We start from the raw sequence: 26,747 nt of genomic DNA, 5'->3' as shown, positions 1-26,747 counted from the left end.
CCTTGGTCATCCACATAGTCCATGGTGGTCATGAAAAGCCACACAGCCACACAGGGGTCTGGGCCACAATCCATGCTCGTTCTTGTGGCTGAGGGCTGTGCCACCATGAGGGCCATTCTGATCTGAGTGACCAGCACTATCACCGAGGGCCATGATGTTTTCCTGGCCAGGGCTGCTGCCAAGAGCCATGTCTGAGTATGTCGCCCTACTGCAGCTAGAGCTTGAGTTGTTGTCCCTGGCTCCTCTTACCACGGGGGTGGGGGAGGCATGTGGATATCTGGGGTCTGATCACTCACCTGAGACCATGTTAGTATCTGAGGGCTATGCTGCTGCAAAGGCCAGTCTGATCTGCATGGTCTGAGTTGCGATGTGGGGCCATGAGGAGATCTTAGCTGTTGCCTGGAGACATATTTTCTGTGGCCCTGTTTTGGCCAGGATCTGAGTTAATGTCCATTAGTGTTTCTTAACTGATACTTCCTTGATAAATTTCAGAAGTGGCAAACATTAAATAATGTTGGCTATTGTGTGAATGTTGTTGATTCAGTCAGTACTATAATCAGTTTTCAGATATTCTTTTTGCAGATCATGGTGCATTTTAATCCAACTACTGTTATAAGGAGGGGCCACTTGTTTGTCTAGGCCTCTGGGCTATCTTAGCCCAGCAATAACCACATAGAAACTGTATTAATTAAATCACTGCTTGGCCCATTAGTTCTAGCCTATTATTGGCTAACTCTCACATCTTGGTTTAACCCATTTTTATTAATCTGTATATTGCTACATGGCAGTGGCTTACCGGGAAAGATTTAGCATGTCTGTCTCTGCCAGCTCCATGGCATTCTTCTGACTCTGCTTTCTTCCTCCCAGAATTCAGTTCTGTCTTCTCTGCCTACCTAAGTTCTGTCCTATTAGGCCAAAGCAATTTCTTTATTCATTAACCAATGAAAGCAACACAAAGCAGAAGGACCTCCTACACCAAACTACAGAGAAACAAGCTTTCATCTCATCTCAGTTATTCATTGATGGGATTGGAAGAGCAAAGTTTTTGGTGTTCTAGAGTCAGGATATACATTTATGTGAGTTCTTCTTTGTTATTGTATTTAGTGTTTTTCCTGAAGAGATGGAGGGATAGATCCAATAAAGAGATGGATAAACTACTTCTTTTAGACTGTGAAATTTTTTTAATATTATTAATTGACCTAAAATACCATAATTTAATAAGTATAACTGATCTGGGTTTCTGTTTGTTATTTGACAATACTTCCTGACATTTTTTAAACCAGTATTTTAGGGCAAAAGTCATGCATCCCGATTGGCTAACTTGGAGACCCATCCCAATATGTTGAAGAGAAAATTAGCATTTTAGAATTTTTTCCTATTACTGTTGTAAAATGCTCCTCAAACACAACTCCCTTAAATGAACCTTGTAATATCATGCCTATACGGAATAATGAACATATTACCACTTATTATGGCTCATCTCACTGTATAGTCCAGGATTTCTTGTTTAGAAAATGATGTTGCTCACAGAATGATAGGAATTCTAAGATCAATTAACATAACCAAAACTGTCTCCTCATGACATGACCACAGGACCACTTCTATTTTATTTTATTCAAGCAATTTTTCATTAAGGCTTTCCAGGAGATTTTTTAGATTATCAAGTTGACAATTAAACTAAGTAACACAAGTGCAATGACCAGACTTTTAAAAATTTGTTTAAGAGATTTATTCAAATAGTTATATTTGGAAAATAAGACTAAGGGATTAGATGATATTAAATTTATCTTCAAAAAGTTCATAGTGACTTTGATGTTGTATATAAAAAGTACAGAAAGATATGGTTTGTACATACATAGCTAACAAAGCAAGTAGTTTTGGTCAGTCTAGTAGTGAGACTGATCATCTGATGAAGGATACCCATTTGTTTGTTGTGAATATGTTTTATTACCATTGGTTAATAGAGAAGCTTAATCGATCAATAGTCAGGCAGAATAAAGTCAAGTAAGAAATCTAAGCAGAGATACACAGAAAAACAAAAAGGCAGAGTCTGAGAAATGTCAACAGCTGCAGGGAAAGCAATATGTGAATAAACAAACCCAAAGCATCATGGTAAAATATAGAATAATATAAATAGGTTAATTTAAGTTGTAAGGGCTAGTTAATAATAAGCCTGAGCTAATAGTCCAAAAGGTTTATAATTAATATTAAGTCTCAGAGTCATTACTCAGGAAATGGCAGGAAGGAGAGAAACCCTCAGTTACAGTCATTGTCTCCATTTTTGATTCTACACAAAGGATTCTGGAGAAGTTGTTATAGTTGGAATCATCTCATGTAATTTTTACTTCCGTTCTTCTTTGCAGCCTCATCCTGAAGGGTCAGTGCCTTCATTGGCATGTGACCAAAGTACGTTATCAAGTTTCATAAAATGTTTGCAGTTGTTTGTGTATGCTCTTGTTTCCTTGTCATAAAGACATTGATGGATTAGCCCTGTCATTCCTAGAATGCATAGTAAGTATAGGTGAGAATTACTCAGAAAAGAAGTATGGAAGGGCCACAGCCAGAGACTACTGTCACCTTCCAGTCTTTATAGAACAAATATAGGAGCCTAATTAACTTGGATTTTTTTTTAACTAAACTACTATTTCTAACATGTCATGTAGTATGTTCATGCCATCACAGAGATGACATTTTTACATTGAGGCTGTTGAATTTCTTATTAATTTGTGTGTATAGTGTATTTGTATCTATGCATGATCTGTGTGTTGATACAGGAGCTATGTATATAAGTAAATATACAATGTATTTCTGTGTAGGTACAGCAAGGGATTGTAATAAATGGCAATCTCAGGTGACGTCTTTGTAATATATATATATATATATATCTCACATGGTAATTATTCCACAAATTTCTGGAGATGCTGCTGCTTTTGCTTCTCCAATCTCACTTGGATTCTTGATGTATATCATCATGCTATATTGCCTTTATGTGGGTTCGAGACATTTGAATTCAATTTCTCATACTTCGATACCAAACGCTTTACAAACTAACCATCTTCTTGTGTGTATTTAAGTACTCATTTTTAAAACATTAGTTTGAGCAGAAAATAAAATTGAGATGAATGTCAAATTATTTGGTGAGTCAACAAACACTTCAGATAGAGGAGCCAGTGTCTGACATTATCCCAACAGCTAGAAAACATGGCAGTGCTTTTTCTGTGTTAAATAGAAAACCAATTCGTGAAAATACTAATTAGTGAAAAGCTAATTCATAAATCACAGCACTGTGGGTAATATACGAAAATAAGAATATCAATCAGAAAAGAAAAGATAGGAAATTGAGAACATTAAAAATTAGATAGAATTTTGTTGAATACAGTGAGTCCCTTTGAACCTGGAAAATGACCTGGTATTAGTGTCAGTCTCATTGGTTTTTATGACTTTAAACTTTTATAAATTTGTACTCTCATCTTTCTTTGAGATTCCCCTTTAGGACTTACGAAGATAGAGCTCTTAGAAGTTCTGTCTGGCCAAATTTATATAAAGTTTTATCATTTTAAGCTTTCATGATCTTTGTGATATTTCCCCATGAGTAAAATTTTGTCAATGAAGATTTTGGTATAATCATTACATATGATTTTAATGTATGTATATGTGTGTGTGTATGTGTGTGTGTGTGTGTGTGTACATCTATATGGTTGCATTTGCTTTACTTATTTTTCACATTTTTGCTTTTGGTTTTAAGTGAAACATATACAGTTAAAAACATTTGAGAAATATATTGCAGACTTAAAAGAGACAATTATAAGAAAGCTCTACATCAAAAACTGTCTGAGTAACTTATTTTCTATGCTTAAATCTCTAATGAGCCTTCACTTAGCCTTAATATTAAAAAAAATCTTTCATTAACCATTTTCTCATTCTCAGTTTATCCATTCCATAAGATTATGTAGTTTATGCTATATTTTATGCACACAGCAAAGAGAAAATATTAACTGCATGCTAAAATAACTCAACTTAAGAAATGCATTGCTAAATACCATAAAACATTATATAGAGTATGATCTTTTAGATGGTTAGAGGTTCGGTACAATTTACTATTTTGTTTGAGAGTTCTGTCAAAATTTCTAACACAATTGTTATTCACATATAAAGGAATATTAAACACAGAGCTTGTGAAAATATACTCTCATATGTGCTGGCTAGAAATGTTATGTACTTTGGCTTTAAAATTAGAACTGTATATTGACTAATATTCATCCTATTTTTTATATATATATATATTGAAGTTCTAATTTTCTTTTATCGCTCTGATCTAGAAAGCAGAGGAAGGGATGGAGAAAAAATGCAAAAGGAATATACAGAACCTCACACACACACACATACAAAGGTAGAGAGCTGGGGTGATAGAGAGAGAAAAAAAATAAGCCAAAACATAAAACAGCAATCAGAAAACACTAAAAAAATAAATAAATAAAATAAATAAAAACAAAATCAGAAAACATAATGAATAAGTAAAATACATGTAAGGTTAAAAACTTGCTTAGACAAAAACACCACCAAAATTACTATTGAGTTCATCATGTGCTGTCCAAGTACTGCTCGACATGGACATGGAGCCTGCCCTTAACTGTGGTATATAATGTCATATATATTTAGAGAGAGTTGAGGGTGGTCAGCACTGGCAGTTGGCAGGTACTCAGAGGATGAAGGAGGAGGTGAGGGAAGGATTAAGCCTGACCATGGTGGTGGCAAGAATGGCTCAGCCTGACTGACTAGCAGCCAGAGTATTTATTTATATATAATTAAGTAAATGGCAATAGATTCATGGTGTTCTAAAATATAGCTCATATTACTTTTGGTTTTGGACATGTATTTCCCTTTCTCTTGCATATATTTTAGTTGTATAAAATGTAATATTTATATTGATAAACTGTGACAGAACACAGTTATCTTTTAAAACCATTTTCCCTTAAGTCTAATAATCATTAATAAACAGTTATCTTTTATAACCTTTTTACTCATTAACTTCATAACACAATTTTTAAGATTCTAGGGGCATATGACAGCCTGATCTCAGGCTAGTACTTTTCTGGCTTCAAGGATGTTAGACCAAACCAAAATCTACATGCCAGCCTGGGCAAACTGCCATGTCCCAAATAGCATATTATTAACTTGTAATGGTCAGACTGTCAATTGTCAAAAGGCTCAGGAAAAGTCCTCAGGCCAAAGCCTCTGTAGTTATGACTCTAATTCTGGCATAATGCAATGTTTAAATTTGATATCTTTTTAGATTTTGTTTACATGTCTAATACTGGCAATCTTTTCTTCTTTGGTCACATGACATCACAGTGCCTCTGAATGAGCTAACATTTCTAAGAAAGGAAGGTTCTGACATCTCATTATTTTATCATCTCTCTAGATCATTCTTTGCTCATCAATATAAGTCTCTATGTAGGGCAGAGGTAACTCCAGGTAATCTAACTTTGTTACTGTATATACCATGTAGTTGCCTGAGTGTATAGCAGGAAGAGACTTGGAATCTGATCTGGGGCACACTCTAGCCCACTAAATCTTGTTAGCATTTTAAAATTCACTTTGTTTTGATTATCTATTTCCTGAGTGAGTAGAGGGACAGATGTTTTAAGAATATCACATAGCCTCATGAGGAGACCTCAGGATTCGGATTCTTTATGTAAGTCACAACCTCTACAACTTAAGAAAGACCTTCAAATAGATAAGGATATCTCCCTAAAAGTTGGAGGGAGATTGCATTCAGACCTTTCCCGGAGAAGCTTAGAAGCGTCGTTTTGGAGAAGGACAAATTATTCATAAGGAAGTTTCCATCAATACAATATCCCCAAATTGTGCAAATGTTAATTGTTCCCCAAATATGTAACAGGCAGAAATCAAAAGCTGCACAGTGACTGCCAAGCTGTTCCATTTTGCTTGAACTTAGTCAAGCCGCCATGTTGACTTTTTGACGTTTGCCATTCACATAAGAAAGGCTGTACCACAGAGTCTACACCAGTCATAAAATGTTTCAATACAACAATATGCTATTTTGAACATTATATGATACAAAATTCACATACATTTTAAAGTACTTTTATGATATTTACTTGTTCAATTTCCTTTGATTTTGACTGAATAGACAGATGAAATCATGGAGTTGTGTGATGTTATGAATGTTAAAAATCTCAGTCATACCACCTGTACACCCTGTTTCCTGCTTCATCAGCATATGAAAGAGTGAGTTACAGAAACATACTATCATTTCCATGAACAAACTTCATCCATGTTCTTCCATGACCATGAACTATATAACTGGAAACTAAGAGCCCAAATCAGCCAGTCCTCCTTTAGATTGCTTCTTGTGAGATATTTTGTCACATGACAAGTAGCTAACACAGAAATTTGGTATCAGTTCTGGAGCTTTGCTCTGATAAAGGCCAGCCACTTAACTTAGTTCTTTGAAACTCCATTGTGGGAGACCGGAAGAATTTGCAGCTCTGGACTAGAGAGTCCTGAAATCTTCTAATCAGAGATTAATGGGCATTCTGGTGCTAGTGGAGAAGACCAAATGTTTATAGAAATGCAAACAGTAAAGGCTGGAATCTGAAAGTTTCATCGGGGAATAAGAACTCTATATAGATGAGCTATCATCCATTTGTACTTTATTCTGGAAAACATTATATTGAATCCTGCCCATGTCCAAAAGATTTAAATAACAGTGAATTAAAAAGTAATGCACTAAAATTTGTGCTAAATGAATCAAGATAGCACAACTAACATGTGGCAAAGCTGCTAGTTGCTATTCATAGATTTATAGTGATACAGCAGAAAAAATATTTAGTTTGTTGAAGAGAAGGAATGAAGAGGATGAAGTTATAGTCCAAACTAGTCATGATAAAGTCAAATTAATTGTTAAAGAGATTAATATCTTGTTTTTTAATCATGTAGCTAGGAAGATTGGAGGGGTGTTCAATAGCTCGGGACCATACTAGTGTATAGTCATATGAAAGGTGATTATTACCTGTATAGATAAGATTTTGAGAGTAATTTCTTGTAAAATGATTCCCTAAGGAAGCAAACTTTCAAGTTAAGTGCATAATAAACATACACTGAATCTGTGCTCCCTTAGTTCCAGGCACTAGCTGACAGCATAATTCTCATTATGGCCCAAAGACTTTTAGGTCTCTAGAAATGGATTCTGAAGCAGTGAATGAGACAAAGAGATTTGCTGCAGGTTCTGAAGCATCATACAAGCCAAAAATTATGTTGTAGTGTTGGGTTAGATGTTTGTAGCTGGAAATGAAACTGAACAGACTGAATCTAAGTTTCAATAGGCATCTCAGAATAGTGAGCATGTAAGAAGCATGGGTGTTAGGGAAGCTGAAAAGAACAGCTAGTTCAAGTCGAGGCCACAAGTGCCATAGCGACAGGTCACAGATATATGAGTAAATAAATAATATAAAAATACACAATGGTGGAAAGAAGGCTATAATAATAATATTAAATGAAATCTAGTGGAGTTTAATGATATGTGCAACAAGAAAAAAATCTGGCATATTGATTTTCTTTGAATTCTCTTCAGTATTTGACGTTCTGAATACTAAATGAGAGAAGTTGTGTTATTTTGATCCCTAGAGAATTTGTTTAACTTTGCTTATGAGAAGTCTTCATGTTTCCTGCTTTTTCTTTTTACTTTATTTCAACATTCACAATAAACTCTAATTGGATTTTACTCCCCGAAGCAGAAAAGAAGCCCTGTGTTGTGCTTTTATCATTTACACTAAACATTTTAAAAATCTTATTTTAAAAGATGAAACCTCTATGAAAATCTAAAAGAAAAACATAAATATTAGTTCCCTAAGTGAAGTTTCATAAGATATATCTATGTTTTCAAAGGCTTATAGCAAAGCTTAATAAATATAATTTTGAAGCATGCAAAATATCTGCTATCAAATGAGACTAATTTAGCTGTGGGGTAGAAATTTTTGTCACATGGCTGAGAAAACGTTTCTCAGTAATAATAGAAGAGAGAATTAATGACTGAGATATCATTCATCTTATTACCAAAAATAAAGAAAATATCTGAAATATTTAAAATTTTGGGAATAAGCAACTAAGTTTTACCACACAACTTTTTACATGCACATTAAGGGACTGAGAAATTTATTCAGCAAGCTGTTGTTGATGTTTAGCTTTGTCAAGGCACCAGTCTTACAAATAGGGATGATGTGATAAGAAGATTGCTAGAAAGTTTGAGGAATCTTTCATCTTAGTTTCAGAAGCCTGTGACTACTCACTTTACATCTACACTGAAAATTTTAAAATGCATTTTTCTTATTTTTAAGATTTATTTTATTTTTCTTTTATGTGTATGAGTTTTTATTGAATATTTAGTCATTTAGTGCCCATGGAGGCAAATAGAGAGAGATATATTCTCCAACAACTGGAGTTACAGATGGTTGTGAGCCCATGTGTAGGGACTATAAATGGGGCCCAGTTCTACTTGAAGAGTAGAAATGTTCTTGATTGCTGACTCACCTCTCTAGCCCTCTAATAGATATTATAAATATGATGGATCAATAAAACTATTTCCCAGCATAAATGAATGTAAAGCATATTGAACTAATTTTTCAAAACAATTTCTGACTTATTAGATGAAATCATAAAAAGGGAACAGGTTAGAGACATTAGAAAGTAGATCATCTGTGAACCTTGAAAACACAGTTTGCCACATTGTAGAGAGAGGCCCTGGTGACCAGAAGGATTTGTAGGCCCTTAGAACCTGGCTCTTCATACCCAGGTCTCTCAGAAACAAATATGCTTGATGTGGAAAAAGACTTAAACATTCCAGAAAGTATGCATTGTATTCAACAATCCCTTCATCCAGTGATAGTTGAGAAGAATCAGTTATTTCTGATGCTTTGACATAGATCTCAGGAAATAATACATACATGCTATTTAGCTTTAATTGCTAACAGAATCTAGTATGTTTAATGACTACACCGCTATAGTCACGTGATCAACTATGCTGAATTTGCCTATGCTGAATTTGCCTACTATGACAATCAAAATTCATATGAGCCAGGAAAATATGGATTTCAGGATTATGGACTGAGTACCAACAAGAAACATCCGTTTTGTATGTCCATATCTTACTGCTGCTTCTTCGGATTACTTAAAGCTAGGTTGCAAAATTAGGCATCTAATCTAAAGATCATTGTGTCATTATTCTATCATGATTTTATACATGAATTACTGCTACAAAGTGAGTTCTTCCTAAAGTGAAATCCTGGAAAAATTTGTTAATATTGAAATTTTAAAAATGTTAGCTTTCAGAAAATTAGAGAGTATGATGATGCATGTGTGGATTTGAGGGCCCATAGAAACATTTTAGTAGTATTGATTTTTCCTGTCCCTAACCCCAAGATAATTTTACATCCTTTTGGTATATGTGTGTCTGCTTCTTCACTTATTTTTCATACATATTCTTATTCTTGTGGAATTGGGAAATAGGAACTAATTATTGACCAAATATTTATATAATTTCTTCAGTTATCCAGTTATTATTTATTCCAAATACATGCTCTTATCCTAGGCCTTCCCTGGTATCATTTTATCAATATATACAGTGATATTAAGTTTGTAATTAGGGTTGTAGTTTAAAGAGGCCATAATTTCTTCTTTTTATTCATCTGTAAATTTTTTGTGATTTCAGAGATTGTTTCTTTCAGAAAACAATTCCCTTACCATTGTTAAAGCAAAGTCATTTCTCTTAATTTAATTTTCTCATACCAAATCTTTTCTACAGCCCTTTGGCAAGCCTAGAGTCATTCTACAGACTTGGTGATGTGGTATCAATCTAAATGAGTGTGTTCTTAAGATCAATCTATATATTTTTAAGTCTAAAGGTACTGTTTTCTACACTTAACTAATATCATTTTAATGACATGTTGGAAAGGAATAGAGATCTCCTCTGAAATACATTTGTGTAGACATGAATGACCCCTTATCATCACTACTTAAATATCAAGTTAATTGTTTAAACTTAACAGATCCAAGTGTTAAAGCTTGATTTTTATACCATATTTGTTATATGTATGCAATATTGTTCTGGATGTTAAAGGGTGTGCTATCTCTTTGTATTTATGGAAAATTAAAAGGGAAATGATTTATTCCCATATACCATCCAATGAATGTTTTATTTCTATATGTTACATATAAATAAATTTAAATATATATTTATATGTAATATAGTAAAATTAAAAGGAAATTTTAAAAATCTGGGAAGATTTTTAAATATATAAATTCTTTCTAGATTTTGAAAACTATGCTTTTTATTTCTATGATTTTAAACAAAACTTTTGAATTCTTGGGGTTACTGTATTCTGTTGTGCTTTTTCCCTCAAAGCATCATTTTCCTGTATTACTCATGTTAGTTACGAGTGTTGCTCCTTCTGCTTCAGCTTTCCAAGGACACCGTCACATTTGACTAAACAGCTTTCTGTTTATTTGACTACCCTCTCGCATTCCTTTCATATTCTCAATCAATACCAGAACTATTTTATTTGAATTCCATCACATATTTTTACTAATCTGCTATCATTTCCCATTTCATTCAAAAGTAAACTCAACACCTTTCTAATGGTGTAATGTTTGAGTAGAATGAGACTTCTCAATTAATGTATCACATCCCTATGTTCCCCTCATCCATTATAGATGACCACAATATTCATTACTGAAGATATCTATTGTTATAGTCTTGTCTTTCTTGACTCACTATGTCTGAATCTCTTGGAAAATTCCCCTATGTTCTTCAGTATTTCCTGTAGACTACTTATTCCAACTCCTCACCAGATACTGCCTTTTCCCTACAGACTCTATATGTTGATGCTCCAAGCTTCCATGTGTTTTAAAAGGAGACTGCGTTATAAGGGAGGTAAGTAACTGAAGGCAAAGAGAAGATTCCCAATCTCATCAAACTTTTACCCTTCGTAGAAGAAGATACAAAGGGAGTTCTCGCTTAACCACATGAAGGTAATATGAGAAGGTAGAAGTCTATGGATTGGACAGTTATCCCTTAATAGAATTGGTTATCCATGTACTCTGATCTTGCACATCAATTTTCCAGATGTATAAGATAATTATTTTTTTTGTTATTTAAGCCATCCAGTATGTGTTATTGATGTATGACTGACTAATACACCTATGCAAAATTTTAACTCTTTAGATTGCTTCTCAAATGTTCCTTTTCATTCTAAAACTTACAACAAAATCTACTGTGTCACTTCATTTACTGGTTATCTATCCTATATAATAGCATATGAATAATTACACAAAGTATAAATGCAATAGTATATATAATTATTAAGTATGTCCTCAAACTCCCACTGTAGTCATTCTTCGGTATATAGTTGACTAATTATATAAGGTTCTTTGTGACATTGTGAATGGTATGCAATATTAAATGCATGGCTTCTGGAAATTCTCAGATATTTGAGATAGTGGAAGGTAAAACTTTGTATTCAGGAGGATAATTATACCTGAAACAAATACAGTATATCCTTTAATTACCTGACAGATTGCAAAGTTTATCAAGCAAAATTCTAAAAAGCATTGAGGCTTAGAGGCAGCAATTACACAGAGAACTTCATCATTGAAACACAGTTGTTTTGAGTTTATGAACTTTGACTTATTATCAGAAGTCAGTCATGAGCTAAATTGTATGACCTTGCAATTGCCCAGGTGTCTTCCTTGAAATCATAGTTCCTTCAAAGACCCCATCATTATGGCAAGCTTTATCTCAATAGTAAAATGTCTGATGACATAAAATAGGAATAGATTATGATTATCTGTAATTCATTCCTTAATAGTGAAATACCATTTGGGTTATCAGAAATATACAAAAAAAATGATTTCACTGCTTTCATTTTTGCCTTGTCATTGCAGAGGCAAATAATCATAAACTGATAACAGTTTTCCTGGAGACACTGTTATAAATGAAGTACTTCTTATTTACTTTCGTCCAGGGGTTCCATAAAAAAAGAAAGAAAGAAAAAAAAAAACAGTTTTAGTGTGATTGCTTTCCTGTAAAGTGAATCCTTAGCATCTACATCAGAAACTGGATGGTCTCTTTCCCAGTTTCATATTATTTTGAGTCTTGGTAGATAACATAGATACCAAAAAATATGTAGCCCTATCTAAAGGAGAGAGAGAGAGAGAGAGAGAGAGAGAGAGAGAGAGAGAGAGAGAGATAGAGAGATGGATGAGTATCTGTTCACAGTTTCTCATGGAGAGATCTCTCCTTCACGGGCAATTAGTTTCTTGAAGCTCAAGTGACACTTAGATATGTGCCACATGAGTCTGACAAGGACCAGCAATGAAACACACATGATCCTGGTGACACAACCTCGATTTCCAGCTTAGCAGCACTATTGGAATTATCTAATAATGCTTAATATAGGGCAGTCTAATTAAGTATAAAACCCCATTGTTTCAAAACTGAGTTTGTTTTCCTGATAAAAAGTATGTGTTGGTGTTTTCAGTGTATACTATTAACATCTCACATTTATAAAATCCAATCATTTACAAAAACTGCATTGTAGATACAATTGGTCTTTGATGCTATTTTTGTACTTTTTGTTCTGAGATGACATACACAGGTGATAAATACAAGATGGATCAAAGACCTCAGAATAAGAAAAATATAGTGAACCTCATAGAGGATAAAGCAGGACATATAATTTGTTTTACAGACCCAGGAAAAAACTTTTAGAACAGAAACCCAGTAGCCCAGGCATTATTAGCATCAACAATAAAATGTTATGAAAATAAAAAGATTCTTACATCAAATTTTCACCATCAAATGAGTGAAAATTCAATCTACAAAATGGGAAAAATATCTTTGCTAGATTATGCATCTGACAGAGGGTAGTGCTTGTAATATACAACAAAACAACCAACTAATTAAAAAATAATTATATATCAAGAAACAATAAATCCAATTAAACATTGAAAAATAAAAATAAACAAAAAATTCTCAAAAAAATAAAATTGAAGTAATTCTATTTTTATAAAAAAAAAACCCACCAGAATGGCCATTGAAGAAATATAAATAAGAAACTGCTTTGAGATTTCATTTTATCACTATCAGAGTGAACAAGGTTTAGAAGAAGAAGGAGAGAAGGAGAAGAAGGAGAAGAAGAAAGAAAGAAAGGATGGAAGGATGGGAGGAAGGGAGAGAGAAAATGAGAGAGAGAAATAAAGAAAGAAAGAGAGAAAGGAAGGAAGAAAGAGGTAGGAAGGAAGGAAGGAAGGAAGGAAGGAAGGAAGGAAGGAAGGAAGGAAGGAAGGAAGGAAGGAAGACCCTATGCTGCTGCTGTCACGGTGTGGTAAAAGAAGACACTGCACTACTGTGAATTCAAACTGATGGAGACACTCTAGGATACATCAGTGTGGAGTTTCTTCAAAATATAGAAATGAGTATACTTTGTGATCTAGCTGAACTAGTTGAAAGTACACCAAGGGGAAATATCCTATTGCCTAGATGCTTGCTGATACAAGGTCATTGCTGCTGTATTCACAAAAGCCAGAAAATGGAATCTCTATAGATGCCTACCAACTGGAGAATGGATAATAAAACTGTAATACAATTGCATAATGAAATTTCATTCTGCTCGAAAAAAGTGAGAAATAAGATATCTGCCAGTAAATTGTTAGACTTGGAAAACATTTTACTGAGAGAGTAAACACAGACTCAGAATGACAAGAATCTTGTGTTCTTTGTTGTTTGCAGGCAGTAGTTTGGAATCCGTAGACATGCATGCCTAAATTGGGATATGACTGAATTCAGGAAACTAGTAAAGGAACATTCCATAGTGATTTCAAGGGATGGAAAGGAGCATATTGGTGATATGAAAGGGGAATGGGTAGTAACAGAGTAAAGAGAATTAAATGAGGATGGAAGTAATAGGTCAGGATTGTTGAAAAGAAGAGTATAGGGAAGGATGACTAACACTAAAACATTTTGAAAGGTCTCTATACTCCCTAAAATATATGCACATGCATACATAAGAAGAGTTTAAATGTAGTTACCTATAGCAGGTGGTTAATGCCTTACTCATCTAAATATCATATGAATCAAATAAAAAGGCTCAGTGGCAAAAAATGCGTTATCTGTTTTGAAATATTTGGCATTGAAGTTCCAAATATCTCCAAATATTGAATTTTATTGCTTCTCTTAGTTAGTTATCTCGCAGAAGACAATGGCAAGATTCTATCGCTAAATATACTACATACCTTTGTCATAGAAATTGGACAAATCATTCTAGTACTGGCCTGAACACCTCATCTCTCCTGGCTAGTTTTCATGGTGCTGAAAGGTGCTATGACCATTACTAGGGAGAAGAGTACTCAACATTCTTACCTGGCTGTGAGTTTTGTGAGTTAAATAATGAATAGCCTGTAAAGATGTACATGATGACTCAATAGTAACATGAATGTTATGGGAATAGTCGTACTCTATCTGATTAGATGAAAGGCCTACTTCACAAGTTGTAACTCATGCCTAACAAAGTTAAGGGGTATAAGAAGCGATGATGAAGGAGACCATAGAGTTCAGAAGACCACATATTAGTATTGGTCTTCTAAACAGACATAGTAGCAAATCAACTCCTAAAGGATTATCATTATTTCCATAGATTAGGACATCCCTCAACCCTCACCAGAGAAGCTTCTTTTTCTAGTAGCTGGCAATAAAACAGAGAGACTCACACTGCTAAACATATACACAATAAAGAACTTTGATTTGTTCGATCATAAATGCAAATTCTGTATATGTTTAGCAGTGTGGATCACTGTGGAAAGAGGGCAGAGAAAGTTTTAAGATACAGATGCAGTGGTTGACTGTAAATAAAAGGTGTTTGCCAGATACAAGCAGGCAGTTGCCTGTATGTGTTTAGAGTAGTTGTGATAGTTTTCATAAGTCCTTTGTAAAATCAAGCAAGACAAAACCCTAGAATGGAAAAGGAAAGTCGTCACAAGGTCCCACCCCAAGGTGAGAAGGTTTTGGTAAATAGTAGCTTCTGGAGATCAGGAAGTCATCTGTCTTCAAGGATATTGTCTGTGAATGACTCCCCGTGATTTAGAAAACAGTCCTTTACACATGCATAAACTCGCAACACTATTTCTACTCTAGGTTAAAAACCAAGAATATATGAAATTGTGGGATAACATTGTGGGAAGAGTAAGAAGGAATTGGAGGTGAAGGAATGGAGGATGGACTTGATTAAAAGATGTAATATTTTTATAAGAAATTCTCAAACAATAAAATTTGAGGTAAAAAGAGCAATAAGGTTTATTAAAATGCAGGAGAGCTAAATATTCAATAACTTTAAAGGAAAACAAATACATGAGATAAGATGAATATAACAATATGTATTTAAGTGTAACTAAAGTGTTTTATATTTAATTATTGTTTATTTCAGGTGTACTGTATTGATTGGTCATAACAGTTTGTTTTCATTATTTCTCCAGGCATACAATATGATGTGAATATTAATATGTAACCTATATGTTTATTTATTATGTGGTACATATCTATAAACCTGCAAATAAATAGGTGCACAAAAAGGCTGAGCACTTGCATCTAAGTAGTTGCCGTCCTCTCCAAGAGAAATCTTGGACGCTTCTGCGAACACAGCCAGATTGTTAAATACTGTAGTCGTGGTTTTTACAGTACATTTTTGACATGTTTGAAATATATTACTCACTTTCATATTCAAATATTGTAAAAGTTGTTAAGTATGATATCATTGACTATGTGGCTGAGACATATATTTTTGAGTTATCTATTATTTATTCACAATTTAACATATTTTAGTCAGTAGTCTTTTTGTAACTTACTAAATGTATACTTACATATTTTATTATTACAATACTTAATTTTCTTAAGAACATTTAAATTTATAGTTTTAGATCTAAAGAAAAATTGCCAATAACATTTCTTATATATTCTTTCTACAATGTAGATAGCAATCTCAAACAGCTTCCATTATTCACATTGTACATTGGTGATGCTTGTGTTAGTTGCTAGTAATGTGATGAATACTTGCATGTTTGGAATAAAGCACCTATTTTATTTGCACTGCATTTTCTACCTTTTTTCTTTTTTTTTTTTTCAAGATCATCTTATGTTCATTACCGTATCCTCTTTGCTGTAACATTTTATCTGATCTCGGTATTATATTTACTCTGTCTATGATTGTCTAGAGAGTTTATTGATGAAAGTATACTTCAGTATCTTTCTCAGCTTAAATGTGGGTGAAATATTGTCTTTTAAAACTTGTTTTCATAATGAGTTGGTATTTATATGTGATGGTGAGAAGGTGTATAGAGTTAAAAGTTTATATCCATCACCTCATGTTTAGTGTATGATCAATCAACCCAGCTAGGTTTATTTAATGTTCTTGAGACAAGGTACTTTAAAAGGAACAGAAATTAATTTTCTCAGAGATCAGAAAGTCGCCAAGGTCCATGTACTGGCATTATGTGAGGGTCTTCCTGCAAGGGTCAACCCATTACCAAAGAAAGAGCACAAAAGCAAGGAACATAAGAAAGCAAATATACTCTCATAGGCCTCCTTGCCATTGATTAATATGTGTATGAAAGAGATTCTTGTATGGCTAAAACATTCACATTAGACTTGTCTTGAAAACACAAATTTGATAAAAGTATTTAAATAATATCCATGATGTATAATTATCAACATTAACTTTGATAAACAGAATGATATTAAATAACATCTCTATGTACTATATAGAAATCTTTATGTAGGAGATTTGTTTATTTTTCTTTGCCTGTAGTTTCAATGAACCCCCTTCAAATTTCACTGTTGAACCTTAATGAAATTATGAGCGAGATCCCTCAGAAGATAATGGGATGAGAAAATTTTGTCCTCATGGCTTTGAAAGATATTATAAGAACTTTGCATAGCATATAGCAATACTGCACATCTGACTCATGCTACATAAGAGATAGTATTTATCTTATCTTTAGGATGTAAAATCAAGGTGCCATTTGGGAAAAAGACTATTTTTACCAGACAATAAACATTACAGTGATTCAAAATGAACTTTCTAGAATTCAAATATGTAAGAAAATAAATTTATGTTTATTCAGTATGTGGAATTCTATCATAATGTTTAATCTGTGCACTAGACTGGTGAATGATAGAATTGATTTCTGTGTTTTCCTACTTTAGAATTCTATGTTGAATATTTACCATTTATGCTTCTAAGTGTATTTTAGAATATTTTTGCTTGTTAAGTGTTCAATTGTCTAATGAACTTTAAAGTGGAGAACTACTTTGTATAGTTGATGACTATAAGATTTGAGTTTGGAGAAATTCTCCTTGAACTTCAAATATTTAAGACAAAGCCTGGTGAATTATTACAGTCCAAAGACATAATGTGGCATCCTAAGTTGTTCTTTTAAACTATTAAGCCAGATGGTACTTCTTCACATGTTATTATTGGGTAAAGTGCGTGATGTGGGTGGGGCAAGAGTGTTAAGATGAGGTGGTGAAGAGCACATAGACTAGAGTTCAGAACTTCAGGCAATACTTTATATACCTTGTCTCAAAGAATATATCAAAAAGGATCCTTCATTGACCATACTCAAATAATATAGTCTCCTCCATATCATATCACAAGAGATGATTATGATTTCTTTCTGAATATTTAAATAATTACCGTAATTTTTTGTTACAAAACACCAATTTCCATCACTATACTATAAACATTAAATAAATCAAGGGCATATTTTCCATAGAGTATAGTTTTGCCATCATATGATACCTTGCAAAGCTTAATTAAATGCTTTTTCACTAATTATCATACCTTGTTGTTTTATTCATTAAGGATGATTTTTGATTTAGTCTTTGGCATAAACTGATTCCAACATGTTACATTGTTTATTCTTCTACACAAAGTCGTGTGAGAGAAGGGAGGAAGGGAGGGGAATGGAGAAAAATGTATAGTTCAATAAAAGCAATTTAAAAACAATAAAAAAGGAATCTAGGTTGAATCTGTTTTGTAGTTTCTGTAAACAAAGCAAAAATAAGCATGAATGGAAAAAATATAGGCTGGAAAGATTCCCAAGGTCACATGTTTTCAAGGCATTCCTGTAACACTAACATACTGGGCACACCTGTAATGCTAACATGTTGTTGGATGAAACAGAAAGAGCACACTTTCAAGTCAACCTGGAGCACATGGGGAGATCCTGTTTCAAAAACGGGGAAAAATAGAAGTATAATTCTTGAAAATGAGTGTCTTTCTTATACACTCATTAGCAGAAGACAGCTTTATCTAATTTTATGCATTTATACGTTATTTTTACATTTACATGATTATACATTTATCAGGGAATAATAGGGCACTTAAAGTTGACTTGTCATACAAATGTATCCAGCAACTGCAAAGAGAAGTTAAAATAAACTGGTGATAAACTTAAGCCACATACAGGAAATTTATCATTTCCTAGCAGTCTCCTTGCCCAGGCTGATAAATGGCATTGTTTTTGCATCGGAGGCCCTTTTCAAAATGATAAACTTTTTGAAACGAACCCAATTCCATGATAAAGAGATTTGGGCAGGAATGAGAAGCAGTTGCCTAGTTAGAGTGTTGTGCAGCAGTGTTTGATGAATGAAAAGCATCTCGGCTGTGGCAGGGTGCCAGGAAGTAGACGCATAAATGCATCTTGGTGAAGGAAAGTGTAGTTGATCTGACATCCTGAGAGTACTGTGTGTTTCAGTATGGCAAGCAGACCTTAGGAAGCCATAACAAAGCTGAAGCTTTGTTTGTTTCTTATTTGCCGGAGCACTTATCCTATACTGATGCCATTTGGAATAACTTCCTTAGGAAAGCAATCAGCAGATGTTGAAGTGAAATAAAAAAAAGGAGTGTAAGATTAACACCTTCCTTTCCTGCCTTCAGCCGGCAGACTTGTCTGCATCACTGTATCATACTGACAATATGGAAAGAGGTCCACAATAGTTCTACGCACTACAGATGTGGCACACTGCATGGTATACAATTTGGTCATTTGGAAGAAATCACTCTAAAGAGAAACTATGCTTTAAACACATGTATCCACACACCACACATTCTCTCCCCTCCATGCATGCACACACCCATGCACGCATACATGCACACACAGACAAATACATATATACACAGAGAGAGACATACACACATTCTTGAGCACATGTACATACACAATCTCTCAAAATGTTTATGCTATCAGTTTTGTTTATTTTCATAGAATTTCATAATCATTTATACCATATGTCTTTGCTTGCCATTTCTTTTTTCAAGTGCGTTTCTTCATGCCTCTCAGTCAGACTTATCTTTCTCTGGGAGTTTTTTAATGTATTTAAATTCTATTTTGAGAAATATGTCTGACCAGTTCTTCTTAAGGAGTGACTGTGCATCCCTACATTCCCTGAATGTGGGTTGTATAAGTTAGAAGTGAAAAGGAAAATAGATTTAACACTTGTTTTTTAATTCATTTGCCACCACTTTATTTCTGCATTTTGTTTCTCCCTGTATCATAGACATGTAAAACCATTCTCCATAATTTTCCACTAAATAGAAAACTTATGCTTAACTTTGTGTTTTGCTATAAATTGAACACTGTAATTATTATCAATACATTAGGGATCCCATCTAAAGCGTAATGACTCTAAAAGCCTCATACTATGGGCACTATGGATTCTTTCTGAAAAGAGAAACACAGCCAAATTGTTGACATATGCATTAAGTGAAATACTTGAATAGTATACATCAGCATAAAGTTTAGGGTAATAAGATCTAATATTTTTAGTCATGAAATAATATTTTAAAGTAAACAATTTAACAAGAAATTGACTTTTGACCCAACATAGATTTTTCTGAAACTGAATAAATAGAAACGTGTTTTCTATTGTTTATAGAGTATCTTCTTATTTTCATGTGAAAATAATAGTTATTAATAAATTGAAATAAAAGTGATGATGAATTGCCACAGGGAACAGAATGTAACTACTAACAAAAATATCTTAATTAAAGGATTTATATACAAGGAACAGGTGTAGCATGGAAAGCAGGCATGTATGTCATAATCATTTTAATGAGTGTTTGAATCCTTACTCTGTCACAAAAAGTTACCAGAACAACTTAAATTATAATGCTTTGTATCTTCTCTGGTATTGCTTTATATATTCACTGAAGGGATGAACCAGCTCTTGTCTAGGTTACTGTATTTATTTAGATACCTAGGTGATTTTAATTATGCGTGAATTACCAGAACAGAACACTTAATAAGGAAAGACCTAAAGGAAATTAGCATGCTGATGTTCTATGTTCCCCCATGCTATCTTCTGTCATGCTGTCCTCCTATCATTCTATTCTCCCCCATGTTATCCTCCTCCATGCCAAGGTTATCTTTGCTCTTCTGCAGATTTTAATATAGGCAATGCTTCCTTTCCGTCAAAGCTTATTTTATAATATCCTTCCTCATAAAACAATCTTACCCTTCCATTAAACATAACTTTTGCTCCGCTCCTTTTTTTCTATCTCTTAACATGGTACCAGATAAATCGCATACAGTTTACTTCTAATATTTTTGCAATAAGAGAATAGAGTATATTATAGACAAAAATGAAACAATTGTTTCTATTTAACTGTTACATTCCAATTGTTATCAATCAATTATTCTTGTATGTGCATCTATCTATATATGTACCATTCATGTATCTGTTATCTTACTGTCTATTAAATGTTGATGATATACACTACACATTCTTTTAGGCATTCTTGTAATTTTACATAGTCATTGTGAATATATATATATATATATATATATATATATATATATATATATATATATTTGTTCCTGTATGTCCAGTTGCACAAGTATGTGCTAGTGAAGAGCATAAGAGTGTGCATATACATGTGAAGACCAGAAAGTCACCCTAGAATACAGCCCACCATTGTTTTTGAGACAAAATTCTTCACTGGCTAGAGGAAGGTGACAAATTAAGTATAATGGCTAACAAAGCAAATGAGTGTCAGGGAGTTGTCTGCTTCTTTTTCTCAGCTTTTGGATTACACAGCAGATTATTTGGTACATGTCACATCTTTTATTCTTATTTTTTTATTAGTATAATTTCTAGGGATTGGACTTCTGTCCATATGCTTACAAAATAAGCACTTAGAGCTAATCTATTTCTCCTGCTTAATATATTAGTTTAAATTAGTTAATTTATCTTCATTTTATACATTAAATCAGGAGACAACCGATAAAAACCAACTTCTCTCTCGCTAAAGATATATATTCATCTGCTATAATGATATGCACATGTGTGTGTGTACTTACTGTGTGTACAAACTGTGAGGCCCATTTGGAACAATTTCACTGAAAATGAACTTTAGAAGATATGATCATTAACCATAGCAGCTAAGCACATTGTTCTTTGTCTTTGAATTTATGATTGTAACTATAATTGAACTAGAATAGCCTATGAGTATTTCTGATTAGTAGTTTGCCTAAGTATCCTATTTCATTGTTCAGGACTGTACACACTTTCCAGAGAACCTTATTGTTATTTAAACCATAATTTGTGATAATCATTGAAGTTATCTAGTAACATTGTACTATGTTTTCATTGCTAAATTATTTGTACAAGGACCATAATAATAAAACATAGCTAACTAATAAACATACAAAAGCAAGGGCAAAATTTTGTTGAGTGTCACAAACTAGTGCCTATGGATTTAATGCAAGGAAGCCAGGCACTTGTTTACATTCAATCCTAGGAATTATTCTTATTTAATTTCACCTGACTGTCAAAATGTTGGTTGGAAAGCACTTTCTAGAAAATGAGCTCATCACATTCTTAAAGAAATTGACACTAAGGTTTTCTACTAAAAATGAAAACAGTATGCAAATAATTCTTTTTTTCTTTGTTTTAAAATAATATGTTTTGAAATTAAATGAATTAAATCATTTTGCCATACTTTTTCTCTATTCAGCCCCTCCCAGTTATCCTTGCTCCAACATCTCCCACGCATCCCCAATCTAAAGTTGATAGACCATTTTTCTCATATAAAACCTGTTTCTCTCTGTGTGTGTATGTGTGTATGTATATGCGTACATATATAAATAGAACCTGATGGATCATTTTTTATTGTTTGTGTATAATAGTTTCAGGTTTGACCACTCTGCAAACAGGGAAGTCATCCCTGAGAGAGGCTAATCCTCATCCTATAGGCATTGGTTGCCTGTAGTTTTTTGTCTGGCGTTGAGATCCTATGAAAGCTATTGCTTTTTGATTGTTTGCTTGTTTATTTATTTATTTACTTACTTACTTATTTTAGTTTTTGCAACCCAACAACAGTTTCCCCTTCCTCTTCTCCTCCCAGTCTCCCATCCTTACTCCCTTCTCCCCTCCTCCAACCACTCCTCCTCCTCTGCTTCTCTTCTGGGAAGAGCAAAGCTCCCATGGATACCAACCAGTCATGGTATATCAAGTTGCAGTGAGACTAGGTACCTCTTTTTTGTATTAAGACTGGATTAGAAAACCCATTATAAAGAAAGGGTCCCAAAAGATGGCAAAAGATTCAGAGGCAGCACCTGCTCCCACTATTATAAGTCCCACAGGAAGACCAACCTATACTACTGTAACATTTATACAGAGTACCTAGGTCAGTTCCATACAGGCTTCCTGGTTATCAGTTCAGTCTCTGTGAGCTCCTATGTGCCAAAGTTAGTTAATTTTGTGGATTTTCTGTGGTGTTCTTGACCCCTCTGGCTCACATAATCCTTCCTCATCCTCTTCCATGGGATTCTCAGAGCACTGCTTGATGTTATTGTTGGATCTCTGTATCTGTTTCCATCAGTTCCTGGGTGAAGCCTCTCTTATAACAATTGGGCTAGACTTCAATCTATGAATATAGCAGAATATCATTAGGGATCATTTCATTCACTTTTTTCCCACTCATGTTTGATTCTATCCTGCCTCTGGTTGCTGGCACTCTAGACAATGTCAAGGGTGAGTTCTCTCTCATGGTTTGGGTCTCAAGGTGGACCAGTCATAGGCTTGCCACTCCCACAGTTTCTATGCTACCTTTACTCCAGCACATCCTTCAGGAAGGGCAAATTGCCTAAGAGGTTCAAAGGTTTTGTGCCAGGGTTGGTTTTCTAGTCTCTCCACTGGATGTCTTGAATCTCCATATTCCCCATAAGAGGTACCCTCATAGATTCCAGGGAGTTACTATTGTACTAGATTTCTAGCTCATCCCAAGGATGTCCCCTCATTCTAGCTGCCTCTCTCTGTCCTTCTTCCCTAAACCATTATCTCTCCTGCTCCCATCAGTAACCCACCTCCATCCAAACCCTTTTCTTGTCTGCTGGTGGTGTCTATTCTATTTCCCCTTCACAGTGAGATTCATGCACCCACTCTTGAGCCCTCCCTTTTTACCTAGCTTCCTGAATTATGAACAAAATTACCTCTTTTAACTAGCTGCTTCTCATTATTATTAAATGTCATGAGCTCTTGACCTACACCCTTCTAGGGAAATTTTACTCTATAAATATTAGGAGTGAGTTATTTTGCTTTATCTGCCCTTTTAAATTTTGGTATTGTCAGAATAAAATTCATCAATAAATTACTTTTAAAGACTTTAGAAATTTTCCATGACCAGAAAAAGACTATTATGAAAGGTTTTGAAACTTTTTATAAAGATTCCTTATAAATATGATGAGGAGATCTGGCCTATAAAATGTAGCACTCCAGGTACAGGAGCAGGAATTAAGAAAAGTTGTGATTTATTTTATTATTACATGTAAAGGGAAAGAACGCTGGCCTCCTGGTGTTGTCTTATTATTGTGGTGTATGTTTGTAGATAAGGAAGAGTAACCAATACAGTTGGATCATCTTACTTCTGAGATAGCAAGAAACAAAAGGTTCCTGAGGTTTGACTATGACTTACACCTGGGGGACAGAAAGGAGATGTCTAGATTTTAAAAGTAGTAACTCTGAGCAAGTGTGTGGTATGTAGCATTGTGTCCCTGTCTTTACACTGAGGAGTCTTGGTGGAGGTGTCTAGGGAAGATTGCCCCCCCACCTAGGAAGCTAGTCTGTGCTAAATAGAGGTCCCTGGGCTAACGCGTGAGGCAGTATTTCTATATTTCTTACGGCAGTCTCAGAAAGGCATTTTAAAGGAGAAACTGTGCTTGTTTCAGAATTTCAGCATTTTCAGACGATTGTCAGCTGTTGTCTTTGTTGTGAGTCTGAGGGGAGTTGTACAATCACAGTGGTGCAACATGCAGAAGATAGTATTTGACTACAGAGCCCTAGGAAACGCGCATGTGAGCGCGTGCATACACACACACACAAACACATACAAATACACACACATATACACACATGCACAGCAAAAGAGAGTACAACGATGAGATAAAGCTTTTAAATGTAAAGCCACAGTGACACAGTTCCTTCAATTATACCTCACAATTCAGTCTTTACCACCTCCCAGTACGAATCCAAAAATGTATGAATATTTTGACTATGTCGTAGCCAGCAGATGTTATTAGTTCTCTGACATTTCTCTCCTAAACATGGTGTTAGGATTCAAACATTCAAGTCAAGAGCCTTGGGGAATATTTCATATACAGACACAACAGCTAGGATTCAGATATGCTTCTCAGCATGACTGTAGGTCATGATTGCAACTCTCGTAATCGCTCCCATGAGATTTCTTTGTAACTACTAGAATGATTGATGTGTGTGTGTGTCTGTGCGTATGTGTGTGTGTGTGTGTGTGAGAGAGAGAGAGAGAGAGAGAGAGAGAGAGAGAGAGAGAGAGAGAGAGAACTAACTTAGCTGCTAAAGTTTATCCAGATAGTTGAACAAACATTTCTATGCCTGTCTATGTGTATTTCAGGAGGGGATATGCATTTGGATCAGTCAATTGTGCCAAACATTTCTAGTGCAAGTGAACTTCTCAATTCCATTGAAAGATGATAAGAACTGGGAGAAATTTTCTTCGCTTGAACAAAATAACTTTCTTGCTTCCAGTCATTGTTGACATTCCTATTCAGAGTGGAATTTGTTTTCTTAAGTCACCTGGTGCTCAGAACATTGGATATGAAATTGAACTGTGTTATTATTATTATTATTATTTCTCTAGTTTACAAGCAGCTTACATATTTTATGAGCTTTCATGACCATATGAGCCAAGATCTTCGAATGAATCCCTTTTACTTTATTCCTACTGATTATATTTTTCAGAAGAACCCTAAATAAAGCCTAAAAAGCATATTGTTCAAAGATTTTCACCAGGAAGAGGATGCATAATTATGTCCAAGGGAATTGTGCGAATAGGTGTTTCATCTCGACCTTACAAAGTTTAGAAAGGAGCGTGCCATTTGTTTCTGTGTCTTGAACTCTAAACACACTCTAAAATGTAACTTCAGCACTAAAGGTTCCTAGAATCCATGAAAATCCTTTTCAGCTGCCTATTTTACTGACCATACATAATTAGCACTTCAGAATTAACACCCTTGCTCTTACTCTCCCACACTGAAGTGTGAAGTCTCTAAATTCAAGGATCATTTCCCTCACATTTAGCAACTTTCTTGTCTCTTCAGGAATTTAATAGATCTTTAATGAAAGAAAACAGAAGGGGAACTGCCCAAATGTCAAATGGAGAACTTCTCAAAATCCATCCAGTGTCAAAATAGAGTGTTGAACTTAACAAATTCAGTTCCAAATTAAATTGACTCAAAAATGTTTAATTATATGAATGTTAAGTAGGGTTTTATTAATATTCACCTAAATTTAAAATGTTGGGAACTATAACTGAATATTCCTAGTCCTTTTATTGATGATGCATCTGCCAATAATACACATTTCCTTTAGGCTTCTTCGGGCTACTTCCTTTCTAACCCTAATTTTCTATTTAATTACCATTCCGTTAAAGAAACTCTACTTTCATATCAAAGTGAAACTTTAATGACAATCTTTTTTATTTTCATCTTTTTTTCCCACATGTATATGTTGTGAGTGTATGTATATGTGTGTATAGATATGCGTGTGGGTATCTGTGTGTTTGTGTGCACATTTGTAGTAAGGTTTATGAATTTGCACATGCATGCTTGTGAGGGTTTGAGGGTTGTCAAGAATCTTCCTTGATTTTTCCTCTACATTGTTCTTTGAGGCAGGCTTTTTCATTTGTCGCTAGAACTTTCCTACATGGCTAGTTTGACTAGACAGTTTGCCCCAGGGTCTCCCCTTATTGTTTAATTTCAGAGGATAGACTTGTCCTCTTGGCATCTGTATAGGTTCTAGGGTTCCAAACCCTGTCTTCTGTCTTGGGCTACCAGTGCTTAACATTTCCCCTTTACAAATACCACAGATTCTCCTAAAAGAAAATGTTTCCTGCATAAAATACTTTTCTTATTTTGTAAGTTTAAGTGCATCTTCTTTGTCATTTGATTGAATCTTCATATTGACTTCCAAAATTAGAAAGTGACTGACAGGTTGAACACCCTGTACCTGGACGTGAAAAATGATGGTTTTTTGCAGCATGGGTAAATTAGTGATTATTTAGAGACAGCACAGTCAAGTGCTAACTGTGTTGCTTCACTTCCCATCATAGACATCGGTTGTCTTGAAAACTCCCATAGCTCAA

The 26,747-nt window shown here is 34.3% G+C and overlaps 1 long non-coding RNA gene across 1 annotated transcript in view; it reads left to right on the top strand.

Moving 5' to 3' along the window:
- Positions 1–26,747, top strand: part of LOC130874096 (uncharacterized) — a 290,079-nt gene that overhangs the window by 167,613 nt on the left and 95,719 nt on the right. The window contains exon 3 of the long non-coding RNA XR_009057115.1: positions 10,890–10,951. This is a non-coding gene — a long non-coding RNA (uncharacterized LOC130874096). The remainder of the gene's footprint in view (positions 1–10,889; positions 10,952–26,747) is intronic.

Source organism: Chionomys nivalis, chromosome 5 (assembly GCF_950005125.1).
Source record: "Chionomys nivalis chromosome 5, mChiNiv1.1, whole genome shotgun sequence".
NCBI lineage: Eukaryota > Metazoa > Chordata > Mammalia > Rodentia > Cricetidae > Chionomys > Chionomys nivalis.
The sequence above is the reverse complement of the archived record's forward strand: the minus strand, read 5'-3'. Positions and strand labels throughout refer to the sequence as shown.